We start from the raw sequence: 15,630 nt of genomic DNA, 5'->3' as shown, positions 1-15,630 counted from the left end.
TATGCATGAACCATATTTATATAAGCACTAACAACTTTGAAACTAATGAGGTTGTACACCTGACTTAACTAAAGCAATTAATGTAAAGTGTGTATAAAGCACAAACATTAACATTCAACACATCATTCATAAGTTATCACAATTTCCATGTAACGCAAAACTAATTTGAATCATGCTCTACAGAAGTCACAACTTACTCCAACAATTTCAACATCGAGCAGTATGCAACTACTTAAAGATCTTTCTTAATGCACTAACTTTATGTTTCATCTTGTTAATTACCCTGTGGGTATGCACAGGCATTCGACATCGTAGCGGACCGAGACCACACGAGGGTTTATTATTTTATAACCCGGGTGACTAGCCGTACGGGTATCCAAAGGGGACGGTTCACGACCGAGAGAGTACTCCCCAATGGCAAGAAATAGAATTAGGATGCACCCTGTACTTCTGCAGAAGACTTGGATCTACCACCTAGGACGAATTGGTAGTCCTGGTCCCCTAACTCCGAGGACTGGGGACCGAGTGAGACGCCTCGCTCTCACCAAAACAAAAATTATCCCACGGAGCTTGTACCATCTACCCTCTCCAAGGTAGACCATGGGTCCAGTAACATATACCATCTTTCAGGTGTACCTAGAGCCCTGGAAAACCAGTAACATATACCGTTGTCAGGTATACCCAGTATCCCGAGAAACCAGTAACATATACCATTTCAGGTATACCCAGAATCCCTTAATTATTTTATATGTGCATAATTTTCATTCTTGTTTTGTTTGGATCCAGTAACATACATCGTCTTTCAGATGTACCCAGAACCTTGGAAAACCAGTAACATATACCATCTTTCAGGTATACCCAGAATCCCAAATAGAAACTGGTAACATATACCGTCTTTCGGTATACCCAGAGTCTAGAATTTTCCTTTATGTCACAGTGTATTAATTTAGTTGTGTTTTTGGTGCTAGCGTATATATATCGTACCCCACTGGTTGTGCCACAACATGGCATAACCCAATTTTAACAATTCATAAGTGCTCGTATGGCACTATCAGCTTGTTGCGAAGCTGCAGTCTCGATTTTAAGCTTTCACGTGATCATGACGTGAAAATGTCCTCATGTATGCAAACTTTTGCATAATACATAAATCTGCTAGCACGTAAACATGTCCTAACATGAAATCATGATTTAATTATATGCAATTCTCATAGCATCATAGGTGCATATATGGCGTCACAAGGATTTGACATGCTCACTTTCAATTTGTAACAATGTGTCCTTTGTAGAGTTTCTTACTTGTGCTATCGTAACAAAAATATGCAAATCGGTGGTTCATGCACTGAAACATTTGTCGCAACCTTCATATTCCAACCACATACAAAACTACGTGCGCCTTGAATACATCACGAGCATCTTATTCATTTGCAAAACGATCACATACGACCGACACTAAACATGGAGATAATTATTTAAACACGATCATCATGAAATTCATGCATATCATAAATGGTCATAGAGCATTACAAGAGTATTGTAAGTACAATTATAATATCCTACCACCATGCCACTGTAGTTTCTCGTTGATTGAACAATTATAGCCAGCGTATGTATTTATTGACAAACCACATACAAAACCATAGGCATTGGGACTAACTCATTACATACATTCTCTCTCTAGGTAGAAAGTACACGAATTATGCCATTTTAGACATGAGCGTTATAGTGAGGTGTGCCATCACCAATGTCCTTATACATTGGTGAGTTTTGAGTCCTAAGGTGAGTATGTGCATGGTCACGAATTTCCCATTTTTATTCATATCATTTGAAATATCATGTGACATCGATAAATTCATAAATAAGAGAAACCCTCATTTTCAGGGAACGAAATTGGACAATGTATAACTTTTGTGAAAGTATGTATGTGTACACGATGATAGCAACAAAACCATTTGACTTCTCATATTAATTTAGGTTGTCGAACAAAAATGAGTATGTGTATAAAATTGATGTCTTTCGAATTCGAGCCCTTATTATCTAAAGATTTCATAAAACCCTCGTTGATCAAAGGGAGTTATTATATGTATTTTTATACTCTTAAAACCATCGTCAGTATGTGACTATCCATCAACATGTAGTATCCATGGTATATCTAATATTAGATATTGGAAGGTCTCAAAAGAAAAACCCCGTATGAATACTTATATTTTTGAACCTAACTCGGGTCATATTTAGGCATTACCAAATCCGACTTAATGTGCAACTAAGTGAACAACCTGAATTCAATTATCAATCGGATATAAAAATTCCTACCAAACCGAGGAAATACATATATACCTTTTGTAAGTCAAGCTAGTACCGCAACGAACCCTATAGGGATAACGCGTAGTGTTGCAACGGTTTGCTGCTCCCAAGCCAACCTAACACTTACACTGGATGTGAACCAAAAACATGGCAGCACATCAACCGAGTAGGGTCGATAGAGTCCCACGGCATGTTGGTCGAGCTGATTAGCAAAATCGCAAAATTCCACCAACTAACACATTGTGTAAGTAGGTTATTCACATGTGGAAATTTGTTTTTGTTTTTCTTTTTTTTTCTTTTTTTTTTCTTGTTTGATGATGTGTGGGCAGGTCATGGCTTTCCAGCAGTGCCAATGGCACGAGTGGTGCTGACTGCACCAGCAACGTCCCTCCCAATGGCATGAGTTAGACCTCTTATATAATTTTTTTTTTCGGTCTTCTAGAGAGGGGGTGACGTCCCCTCTAGAGGCCTCTCATATAGGTAGAGTTCTACCATATGTAGAACTCTACTTTCTACCTTCCTTATTTATCTAGATCTTATCTTTTTTATTTTATTTAAATTAATATTCTTAAAGAATATTCTAAGGGTGTTATGGAAGCCCATATGGGGTAGAGTTCTACTCATTTTTATTCTATTTTAAAGTTGTTTTTAAACTTTAAATTAAAAGTAGTTTTAGAATTATCATGGATGGATTTCAGAGTCAGATTTTAATCCAAATCCATAAGGATCCAACCTGAATCAGATCTTAGTCAATATGGATCCTGAACTGGGTCCAGATTCGTATTAACTTGGATCAAACAGAGCGAATTTAGTCTGATCCAATCTAAAAAAGGTAAAAATAGATACGGGTCATTTTGAAAAATGTGATTTTTGGGTCAACTACAACTCAATTTTAGAAAAACAAAGCACCAACGTTCTCAGAATTACGAGACGCATCTAACGGTATTCTTACCTGATTTTTGCCTCCAAATTTAGCTAAATTTAACATGAATTTTGCTCAAATTTAAAGGTTGAAAACAAAAAAAAAATACAAATATTAACTGTCTCATTTAGATCTTGTCAGTGGGCCTTGGGCCACACATAGACCCAGGTAATGTCACCTATTTTAAAGGTTATTTTTCATGATTTTTATTATATTCATTAAATACTTAGCTGGAATTTCATAATTTTTGAAGTTATAAATCATAGAAAAACACACGATATTACAACATGAGTCGACTCTTCCTCTGCAGAAGTTAACTCTTCTGAATCAGGAGTCAACTCACAGGAAACAAGGGTAAACTCTCAAAAAAAAAATTGACTCTTTTAAATCAAGAGTTTACTCACCAAAGGCAAAAGTCAACACTTACAACATAGGGGTCAACTTAACCCCAACCGGAGTCGACTCCTAGGGAGCAGCGGTCAACCCTCGGGTCATCCCAACAACTTGCAAAGCAGTAGGGGTCAACTCTTGCTCAACAGAGGTCGACTCCTGTTCTTTGTAGAGTCTGGTTGCTTCACCAATACACGGTTACAAACATCCTAACTCCACCCAACAATGCTTTTACCCCATCAAACTCTACCCCAACCTTCCAATGGTGAGATAGAACAAATCAAACACTCATAATTCATAAAAATCTAAGGCATATAATGGTTCTTAGCAACCATAGGCATGGGTACAAACTTTGACTACTAAGGCTATAACACACATTTTACAAACCAAAATCTCACTTTTCAAACTCTCACAACACAGATTTTACTTTCAAATCTCTATGCATCATTTTCAACATAGCCCTCTACCCAAAGAACCAAAACTAATACAAATTCAAAAAATATGCTAAAACATACTTTCTTAGACATAGAGCATGTTGTACATGAAATCTTTGAATAACAGGCCTATAGACATGCCTTTTCCTAAAAAATATAGTCTTGAGTCTAAGGAGAAACACTCATGAAGTACTCAACATGCTAAAACAAATTTTCAGATCATGAATTTAGCATCACCATGCAAAATTCTTAGAAAACTCTTTTCCTAGACATGATTTCTAAATACATGCATAAAAATTTCTCTACATGCTGCATACTTCATAAAGATCATGTGAGTAGGGCATCATACCTCTTAATCATGCAAGAATACCAAAATATGCAACCAAAATCAATCTCAACTTCGCAAGAGTCCCCAAGGGTACCAAACTCCAACCCCTATGCAATTTCAACAAGTGCAGCCTCTCCCTTCTTGCAGCAACACTCAGTAATGGAGTGAGAGAGTGAGATGAAGAAGTTGAGTGAGCAGGAGAAAGGTTGTGAATGTTGTATACGTTGGTGAAGAGGGAGAAGTTGAGGGAAAAGGATATGCATACATGGGAAAGGAAGGGTGATTAGCTTAAACAAGGTTTTTAAGCTTATCACAAGCATGGGTATACGTGGTTAAGAGCAGGAGAGGGTGGGGCCACTCAGCCTCTACACAATACTAAAATAACAACAATGCCCTAAAAAAGAAAAATAGTCCCAGGTAGGTCCTTTGCCTATCGAAAATGCCCTTATATGGATTCTAAATAACAACCTTACCATTTTCCTTAAAAATCAACCTTTTTTACCATAAATTCCATTTATATTCCTAAGACAAAAATGCCCTTAACCATTAACAAGAATATCGGGCATGCCTTTTGCCCAAAACACCCACAATTTTTTCAAAAAATGATGATTATGCCCCTCAATCACAACAAATCCTATTCAAACCCAAATTCGACCGATTTAAGATCCAGATCCATAAAAAATAAATATTTATCATCAATGAAACATTGATAACACAAAAATGCTCATATTAAATTCAAAATATAATCATATTATTGTGTTTGAAAAAGTTAGGATGTTAGAGTAGCCTTCTTGAATCTTTGAAAGAAACTTATGAAGGGCTTGGGCCTTTGCATAGGTTGAATCTACCACCATACACGAAGTGCCAGGTGAGATCAAAGAGAGAAGAGATGAAGACTTCAGGGAGGTAGGGATGTCCAAGAGAGAGGAGAGAGAAAAGAGAACATTAGAGGGTAGGGACGCCAGGGAGAAAGGAGAGAAGAGAGAAGAAAGAGAGGAGGACAACTAAGCCTTGGAGGAACTCAATATTATTATTCAATGCTCAATGTGGCTTTCCAAGGCCTCCTTATATCGATAGAGTTTGGGTTGAGACCTACTTTTATGAAACCTTATCTACTTAGAAAAGTCAAAAGACCAACTAAACTAGAACTCCTACTTAGGTAAGGATTTCTCATAAGAACAAACCCAATAAAAGACTTTCATAATTAACTAAACTTAATTAATGATAATTAACTTTTAGAACTCAGGGACATCTCATATGACTCTCTAGCATCACATGTCCCCTTAAGTGAACCTCACTCCTTAATTGCCATGCTTTCTGGGCTCGGCATATGTTCAACTTCTCCTGATCTTGATTAATGCTCTGGAGCTTTGACTTGTCAACCATTATAAGAGCCATGTCACTTGTCATATCATTTTTATGAGCCCCACTTGAGCGTGAACGACCCTCACTGCCTGCAGAGAAAGACATGTGGATCTTGAAACTCGGATTTGCATCATCTTTTAAAATTCGGTCCGTAACACAAATATCCTCCTTCCTGTGCCTTTTTATTTCGGAGGTTCACTCAGTCATAAGAGTTTCGAAGGTCATATTTTATTTACAAAGGGGTAAAAATGTTTAGGAATCAAAATTATAGGTATTTCAAAAAATGTGCCATTTCGCAATATGTTTCTTTATGTATTTTTTTAGTAATTTATAAAAATACTAAAAAAAAGTCTTTTACGTTGTATTTGCATATTTTGTAAATTAGTTCATTTTTACTCAAAATCCCCCCCCCCCCACCCACCCCCACACACACACACACACACAATTTTACAATTTTAGTGAAGTGAAGGATACTGCGAAGCTTCAAATAAGAGCCTGGAACTTTGAATGCACCCACTTATAAGTCGGTATCCCCTCATTCTCGTTCAAGTTGGTGTCATCTCTAACCTATGTCAAAAAGGACACCATTTTGGCCACACGCCTTTGGTAACATGATTGGACACCCTGTGCCATGTTGATATGGACAGCGGGGATATATTTAATATTTTGAGCAATTTTTAATTAAAAATTATTTTTATATATTAAAATATTAAAGAATAGTTTTTTAACATTTAAAAGAATAAATGTTTTTTTTGGTTCAAAAAGGTTTTGAACTGCATCGTGTTCGAGTCACGTGTCAGGTTGTACCCGCATGTTTGTGACACAACAACTTGTTGGCTCAGAAACAGTAAACTAAAAATTGTGGTTGAGTTTTAAGTCCTACTTTGTTTTGTCTGATTAGTTTTCAAATCTTATTTACAGGGAGGAGAGGACAGGTTGCTTCGCAATAACCGAAGGATCTAAGCGCGTAAATTTGATAAGGTGTAAAGGGCATTTGCGTAAAAGAAAATATTCCCATAAAGGCACCCTTCATCAGAGGTGGGCCTCTGGCTTGGCGCATTTTATTCCGGCCAAGGCTTCCGTGGTAAAGGGCGGGTTGTTTGCCTGCTAAGACGAGGAGAGTGTTTGGGTAAGCGATCCCTTACGACGACTCGTCTTTTCTTTTTTAATCTAAGTTTGTGACTCCATTGCCTCCTTCCCTTGCTTTGTTGCCATTGAAGCAGTCCTTGCACCGCTACTCTCACTGCACCAATTTGGGTTTCTTTTTCTTTTTGCTGTTTTTGCCTTGTTTTTCTCATGCTTGAACTCGTCGCTTTAGGGTTAGTGTTTGAGGCTTAAGGCTTTCCTTTTTGGGGAAGAGGTGAGGTTTTGCTCTGATGATGATGATGCTGAAAAGAGGGGTTTTATTTCGAAGCCTCTCCTTTGTCGTTCCAATTTCCGAACTTGAATGTGGAAATGAAGAGACATCTGAGGAGCCCTCTCTCTCTCTCTCTCTCTCTGGTTTCCTTAATTGCAAATGAAGAGTGGACGAGTTTGTCCCTTTTTTACATTGTTTGAATGCAGTTCTTTTCTCTGAATGTGTAAGATTTGTTGTTTGACGATATGATTAATTCATGTTAAGGGATTAACGTAGTGATGGTAGAAATGTATCCATTTTGTTGAAACAGTTTCTGACAATATTTAGCATGTTCGGTAGATGGTTGCCCACTGCCTGGAGGCTTAAATCAAATCTCCTATTCCTTTCCTGAAAAAGGATTGAGATTGCCCTTGATTAGGAGAACAGATAGCCACAACTAGCAAGAAAATGAATTGTGTGTCCGTGAAAAGGCAGAATCAAGCCCAACTCTCTAAATGCATAAGTGGACCTAAATGATGAGATCGTACTCGCAAATCTTACAATACTATTATGGCTTTGAGGGAGCTGGGATGAAGGCACTGGGTCAAACCCCACTGGTGTGTCCGTAGCTTTCATAGGTGGTAAGGCAGAGTGGTCTTGGGGTCCAATCCGGGGTTTTCCTCGCCAAGGGTTCCTCGTCGTAAAAAGAAAATACAATACTATTATGGCTGAATGATGTCGGCATGGGACACTTTTTTGCGTGTTGTGCCGACCCTTTAGCAGATCTTAAGGTTGTGGAGATTGTTGCCCACAAGGGCTCCGCTCATCTGGTAGGGGCGACTTGTGAATGTCACCAAGTTGACTGGACATCACAAGTTTGAATCCCATGGATGGCATCCCTTGCCGCAAGGCCAAAGCTGAGTGTACTCAGGGGGCCTCAAAGGTTTTACCAACAGGAGGCCAGCCAAGGTGCGGTCGGTGATGAGGGTTTTTTTTTCCCTTGGATTATCCAAAAAAAGGTCGGGGTAGGCCTAGGAAGACTTGGATGGAGATGATAGGAAAGAATATGAATGCTTTGAACCTCACCGAGGACATGGCATTGGATAGAAATGATTGGAGGAGAAGGATTCATGTGGAAGACCCAGAATGATTTTCTTTGTTGGTTCATATCGCCGACCCCAATTGTTTTGGGATGAAGGCGTAGTTGTTGTTGTTGTTGTATTATCCAAAAAAAGGTTGTGGAGATTGTTGGGGCCTTTTCCTGTTGTGTTGTGATTGTTGGCAGATTTCAAGGTGAGAGAGAGAGAGAGAGAGAGAGAGAGAGAGAGAGAGAGAGAGAGAGAGAGAGAGAGAGAGAGAGAGAGAGAGAGAGAGCTTTTTTAACTCATGCATATGTTTTTCATTAGTTATGCAAGACAAGATAGGCCTCAAGAAACAAAGATATACAAGATAAAAGAGGGGTCCCTAGATTAATATTGGGTCTCAAGAAACAAAGATATACAAGATAAAAGAGGGGTTCCTAGATTAATATACTAATGAAGGAACAAAGAAACCAAAGGATTACAAAGAAGAAAAAAATACATGCTTATCAACGCCAAGCAGATGTGGTACTAGCCTATTCAGCGGCACTCAACATTTTACATGTCTAACTTTTGATATGTTTTTTGCTAATGTTCCTTTCTCCTGTGGTAGCACCCCACCAACCTTTTCCAACACAATCTATTAGAACATGGCCATTCTAGAGATGCAGACCACCTGAATTTAACCATGGTCATCGCGAGAGAAAAGTAGAAACAATGGCTGATGAGGAGTGCAATGTGAGGACAACACTTTTTCAATGCAAGACAATGACCAAGTGGGAAGATGAAGGGTTGTTCATAGGGGAGTAGGGTGGGTGTGAAGCAGCAGGTAGGAAAGGATTCGGATCAGGTCATTTGTCAAATGAGCATAAGCCTCATCTGACAATCCTGACCGTTGAGGGTAGAGTTACTGGAAGCTTCTTAGATAGGTGGGAAGCTCGCTTCCCGGAAACTCGCTTCCCGGAAACTCGCTTCGAAAGCGCGACACTCCTTGCTTCCGAAACTTGATGAGAACCTCGATTCCCCCACGCTTCTCTTATGCTTTCCACACACTTCATTTATTCATCTTATATGTTCTCTTACTCAACTTTTCATATTTTTTATGTGTTTTCTCTCACTCTTCTCACTCACTTCCATGTGCTTTCTCTAAATTGGTAATCATCATTTTTAGATTTTGTTAAAAATTTAATTCTTACACTAAAAATCATGAAATTTAATATTAGTCACTTTTATTTTAGTTTTTATTTATGTTTCATTATGATTCACATTCAATTATTATATATATATTTTTATTCCTCGCTTCCCGCTTCCCACTTCCCCGCTTCCTATACATTTTAAAATGCATCGCTTCTCGCTTCCCGTATCGTTTCCTGCTTCCGCTTCCTAGTTTGGCAACCTTGGTCGAGGGACATTCTAAGATCGTGTCATCGACAGTTTTCCCCGCTCAGCAAGAGCTAACAGCGTTACACCATTAAATGCTTCATTTACAAAATAAAAAATACAATAAAAATAGAAAGGAAAAAGTGGTTGAGTTGTGTTTCCCTTTTGCTCTCTCTCTCTCTCTATCTATCTATCTATCTATCTATATATATATATATATATGTGGGTTAATCTATCATTAAACCAATTATGTTTAACATTAGATGAATTCAGCCTTATAAAAATGACTAAAATATTTTTAAAAGTATGGTATTTTTTAAAATACAAGGTTTTTGTTTTTAGCATTATAACACCTTGAAAAAAGTAACTTTATGAAGCAATCAAAGTCACCTCTTTTAACTCTCAAAAATGCTATTTTAAAAAATGAAATAAAAAGGTGACCATGCATTTTCAAAAATGCTATTTTAGTGTGTTTTATTCATTTTCATAAAGTTGCATCCATCTAATATTAAATCTAATTGGTTTAATGGTAGATTAACCCTATATATATATATATATATATATATATATATATATATATATATATATATATAGTTGTTGCTGCCATTATCTTCCTTTCTTGGGCGAGTTTGCCACCATCACCTTCCTAGGGCAAGTCTGCTACCATCAACGTCCTCCGGAGAGTCTGTTGCCATCAACATCCTCCGGTCTTCCTCCGGCGAGTCTGCTGTGACATTACCTTTCTTTGGCGAGTCTCTACTTCCATTACCTTCTTACGGCAAACCTACTGCTGTCATTACCTTCCTCCAACAGGAAAAAATGCACTATTACTGTCCCTCCGGTGACTACTCCAGCCAACTGCCCTGTCTGACGTCAAAGGTAATGGCTACAAACTGGTGTCCCCCCCCCCCTCTTTCTCTCTCCAGCCTCAAATTCTCGGGGGTGCTTGGGGTAATATCTATTTTTTTTGTTGATTTTTCCTTGTGTTCAAATTGGTGCTTGGTCTTAAATGATCAGAATGTTTTTCTTATGTTGAAATTAGTGATTTTGAACTTGATGGCATTTTCTTCCTAGTGTCTTTTTTCTCCATTCTGATGTATGGGACTTGGTATCTGTTGTGATTCATGTGCTTTCAAAGAAAATGATCTGGTGGTGACGAGTGACGGGAGAACAACTGTTTCTTTTTTTTTTTTGTTTAAAAGGTATTATTGAATATGTTCATTTTCTTATTTAGTTATGGGTTGATTATTAGTAGCAAATTGGACTCGAGATATATGCACGTGCATCGAAGCACCTCCTCAAGGGTCAAGAAATATACTAGAAGCATGACTTTGTTATAATGTTCGGGCACCTTGTTTATATGTTTTTTCTTTTTTTATGTTTCTTAATTTTTCAATTGCTACCCATGTTGAAGTTTTGGTTTCTTGTGATGCTCGGTACTTTGTTTTCATGTTCTGAGCAGTTGCAATGCATTGACAATATTCAGAACAGTTGGATATTAAATTTGAAAATCCCAAGGTTTAAGTAATAATATAAATACCAAAACATTATTCATTAGAAAAAAGAAAAAGAGGTAGAACACGGGGAGTTTGGAACACATTGTTTGTAATCATGATGAGAGGCTAGTATAGGCTTGTATTTATAGGACTAAAAAGCATCACCAATCAAGATCTCCTTCATTTTTAAATCAACCTTTTCCATTGTCGAATAAAATTCTTTGGATGGATTAGCATATACTAAACTAATTCCTCATCAAGTCACTGAAATACTATATGCTTTGCTTGACGGACTCTTTTTAAGTAGCCATATTGGAAGCTTCTGCACCATCTTGCAGTAGTTCAGGTTGATTTGTATTTTGATATGTGTTGGTGCTCGCAAAAAAGTGAGATGGTTATGGCGTCTTAATTCATGGTGTTGAAAATCAATACATTTTGATCTTGTAGAAAACTATATTGTTTACTCATTTCCTTCCATTGAATTAACAGCTAGTACATTTTTAATTTGAAACATAAATCTCAATGGATCCATTGCTTGAAAACATTTCAGCTTGTTTAAGTTTTCTGCTCATTTGTCTGCCCTATTCTTTTGAACTGTAAACTAGAAACAACCATAATAGGAGTACCTGAACTGATGAATTTATATGGACCCTTGTTGGGTTTTTTTGGGTTTCTTGACATTCATCAAGTTCACTTAGCTTAATTTCTGTTGTGATGGTACATTTCCGTTGGTTTCTAGATTTATGTGAAGATACATTGGAAGTTTTTGCAGTTGAGTTTAGTCAATGCTTCAGAGAGCTGAAGACGGGTCAGGGTACAATGATAGAACTCATATTGTTAGGCACAGCCAAAACTGATAATGATGCAATTAGTAGGCTCAATATGTGTTGGTTAGAAAAGTGCAGTAGCTGGTATCTGTTTTAAAATAGTAGTGAACTTGGAGAATTTTCAGTTCCATGCTAGTGATTCTAAAACTTCGGTGTAATCTTGGACATACTACTTTATATATGTGTTTTTCTCTTTATCTTTGATTGGGTTTTTTTACTAATTTTGTCTTGATATGAATCAGTTAAATTGTTTTCCAACCATATTATTGCTTTTATGGGGCCTATAGGCCACTTAATTGGGGGGTGGGTGGGTGTACGATGCAAAAGGTGTGGAGCCGATGAAGATTCATCATGAATAAATTTTTCACAACCTATTAAAAGGATTTTTTTTTTTGGTTTCCAACATACACAACATACATTAATTTCTATTTCCTGCAGACGGCGTGACAAATATTGCGAGAAATATAAATTTCTCCCGAAAAAAAAATGAGAGAAATTCATAAAATGATAAAAACTTTGTTTTTCTGGCAAGAAATTCAAATATTCGAAATTAACTTTTGTGACTAAATATTGTGATAATATTGCAGTATTTTGAAAATACCGTGATTTTATCTTCCCCTTTTTGTTTGGCTTTCATTCCTTTTTGTTTTTCAACAAAAGATCACCCGTCTTTGCCCCTTTTTCATTTTCCTGCCCCTCTCGTTTCTCTGCACCGCCCAACGATGGAACCCTAGCCGCATCAAAGCTTAGATTGTGGTGAAGTTGAGGTTTTCCGGCTTAGGGCGAGTCATCGGCAGTGGTGCCTTGACTGACTGGTGAGTCCAGCTCTCTCTCTCTCAGTTGGGGGTCCTCCCAGCCGATTCCAATGGGCAGAATAATTGACTCCTTCCCTCTTTTACGTGGCTGTAAGTGGGGCCCCCATTTTTGCTTACTGTTTGGGATTTGTTATAGGGTTTTGGTCATTTCTTTTCATCGCTTTTCCTTTTGTTTCTTGTTGAAAATGGTGCTTCCCCATATCATGGATGCACTGCATGTTGGTCGGATTATCACCTGTATAATTACACTGAAACTCCTTCAATGAAGTATATGTTGCCCACTAGCTTAGGGTGTGATGGGTTTTAGTTCTTCTTCTTCCTAGCACTGTCATTTTGGTGGCATGCTGCAAACATACTCGGATCATAATGATATATGTTATAAATATGCTACTGTGTGCATAAACATGGTTATGGTTCTCTAAAGTTTGTTTTTTTAATGGTCCTCTAAAGTTACAAATAGATTCTCTGTCACTCTGCTTGACTTATTGGTATGAGTAAAATAATCTAGAACATATGTTCTCTTATCGCAATATCATGTTCAGTAGTGCTATTTTGAGCAAGGTGTATGATTTGCTAGCACATGGGATAGTTCTTAATTAAAAATGTTGTGACTTTGCTCCATATATATTATTGTCCCATTCTTGGGGCAAAGTTCTTAATTCATGTTACCAATTCTCTTATGACATGCATGCATATGTCAATCAACCTTACTAGGAGATGCACTAAGATTGATTTCATCTTATTGTACCATATCAAAGAACTCCTGGTTGATTAGAAGATGATGGAACTTAAATCATGTTTGTCAACACTGTGTTATTCTTCATATTTCAAGCTTGATGGTTGATAGCTATACTTGCTAGATATGATTATTGGAATTAAAAATGGATTTTATTTGTTTCTACATGTAAATTTTAATTGTTTAATCAGTTTGTGTTCATTTGATCATTTTATTATTTTTAAAACAATTGAAAAAAAATTGTTTTTTTTTTTTTAATTTTTCTAAGATTTTGACGATAAAAACTCGAGAAAAATACAAAATTTCAAAAATCTTGCAAGAAATTCACAGCCCAGACATTGCCGTTTTCAACTTTTGTCACTGTGTCTTCAGAAAGGTTAGCCCTTCGGAGCATACTCTAACTACAAATAATTGGGAGCAGTTGATTTCTTGAAGTTGCCCATTTCCTTTATCCTGGCTTAATCATTTTCATGAAACTAAGAAATTTCCTCTTGTTTTTTATCAAGGCATTACCACCGGGCAGCTCAATAATATGGTTCTTCGTTTGTTTCCATCCTATCAATATCCCCCTCCATGTACATCTACGCAATTCAAATACAAGTAGCAATATCCCCAACAAATTCCGCTACTTTCTTGATGAAACCGCGATTGGAAATTCACAACTTCATGTTCCTGGTGTCTTTGGTAGCACATGCTCATGTACAGCTTTTTGTCATGCGCAAAAAAAAAAATGATCATTTATTGGGTTGGAAACTTGGCAGCTTACATGTGGTATTCACGTGCCAACCATAGAGGGTTCAGTTGCAAAAATGGCACCAGTGGAGAGCATGCATAAATAGGACAAAATTCGTGGGAAAATGTCATAGAATCTTCTAAGATTCAGGTAGAAAATTGTTTGCTATAGCATGATCATCATCTTGTAATGGGTGTTAGGGCAAACTTCACGGAAATTACTGAGATTCATGATGCATCAATATGCGTTGCCGTCAAGATAAAAAGTCTTTAAGAAAAGCAAGTTGCCATCAAATTATTTAACAATGCAAAGGCACACCAATATTTCGAGGTCCATGTTGATTTTGGCATTATTCATTGATTGTAGTTCTAAACATTGAGCATTGAGTCTTAAGCCTCGTTGTTGGGAATGAGACCCACGCATTCTCAGCGAGGGGCATAGGCATCTTCATGAAACATAGGCCTCTCATAAAGGCCCAGCATGCCATTGATTGTATGCACAAACATGTAAATAGATCATGTGAAAACAAAAATAATATGCTGCAATATCTAATGATAACTGAAAAGGCAAAAAAAGAAGAATTACTGTTGGTTGGTGATTCTAACCAACTCCAAGGAGTTCACCATCAGTGTGGCACTTAACCATTATTAAATATAAAATGATATGCTGAATGCTAAGACCAAATTCAAGGTCTGCTAAGAGCTCTACAAGTAGCCATGGAATTTATATATAGTGAAATTTCATATGAAACAAACATTGGTTCGTGAATTGCAATTGAATCATATGTTCTCAGCAAAACTTTTTTTTTATTACTTGAACAGGACCAAAACATTCTACCAAACCATGAAGATATCGCATGGATGAAAATGGATAAGCGAAACTGACAAAAGTAGATAAAATCTAAACTAAATTTAACAAATTTTAAAGATTCAAAAGTTTGGTTGGCCCTCAACAAAAGCAATGTGTGCAGCTAATTAAGAAACATAAGAATGTTTAAGTAAAACAAGCAAACAAGAAAAACTACTTCCATTTTTTTTAAAGGGGTAATGTATTAATCATAATAATTTGTACACATCAGCATTATTGAATTGAAGATTACATAAAAGTGAGGGGGTGATGAGATATCACATCTCAAGACAAGTTTTTTCGAATCATGATGGAGGAGAGAATGTGGCCTTGCAGTCCCTGATCTACTTCATGGGAAGGTTAGGCCATTTGATGTGGGCCCGCTGAGCGATTTTCCAACGCAGACAATTAAGTATGCCCTCCAGATCACATGCCTTGTCACTAAAGATGCGTTGATTTCTTTTCAGCCAAACAAGCCTCTAAGTTGTCAATACCCAAGCCCGCCAAAAAAACAACCAATCGAGCACCCTTATGACGGATATGTGGAGTGATGAGACCCCCCCTAGGGAAGGGTAGGTCATCCCAATTTGAGAATACAACATTCCATGCCTGAAGTAGCAAAGTACAGAAGATGAGGCATTT

At 37.3% G+C, this 15,630-nt stretch overlaps 1 long non-coding RNA gene across 1 annotated transcript; it reads left to right on the top strand.

The window, feature by feature from the left end:
* Positions 1-10,222: 10,222 nt before the first annotated feature.
* On the top strand, positions 10,223-12,079 carry LOC149822246 (uncharacterized). The gene is made up of 2 exons (XR_016426024.1): positions 10,223-10,414; positions 11,771-12,079. It is a non-coding gene; the product is annotated as an uncharacterized LOC149822246 (long non-coding RNA).
* The last annotated feature ends 3,551 nt before the right edge of the window (positions 12,080-15,630 follow it).

This window comes from Nuphar pumila, chromosome 11, assembly GCF_984573655.1.
Source record: "Nuphar pumila chromosome 11, dmNupPumi1.hap1.1, whole genome shotgun sequence".
Classification (NCBI taxonomy): Eukaryota; Viridiplantae; Streptophyta; class Magnoliopsida; order Nymphaeales; family Nymphaeaceae; genus Nuphar; species Nuphar pumila.
Note: the sequence above shows the minus strand (reverse complement) of the source record. Positions and strands in the feature narration are given on the sequence as shown.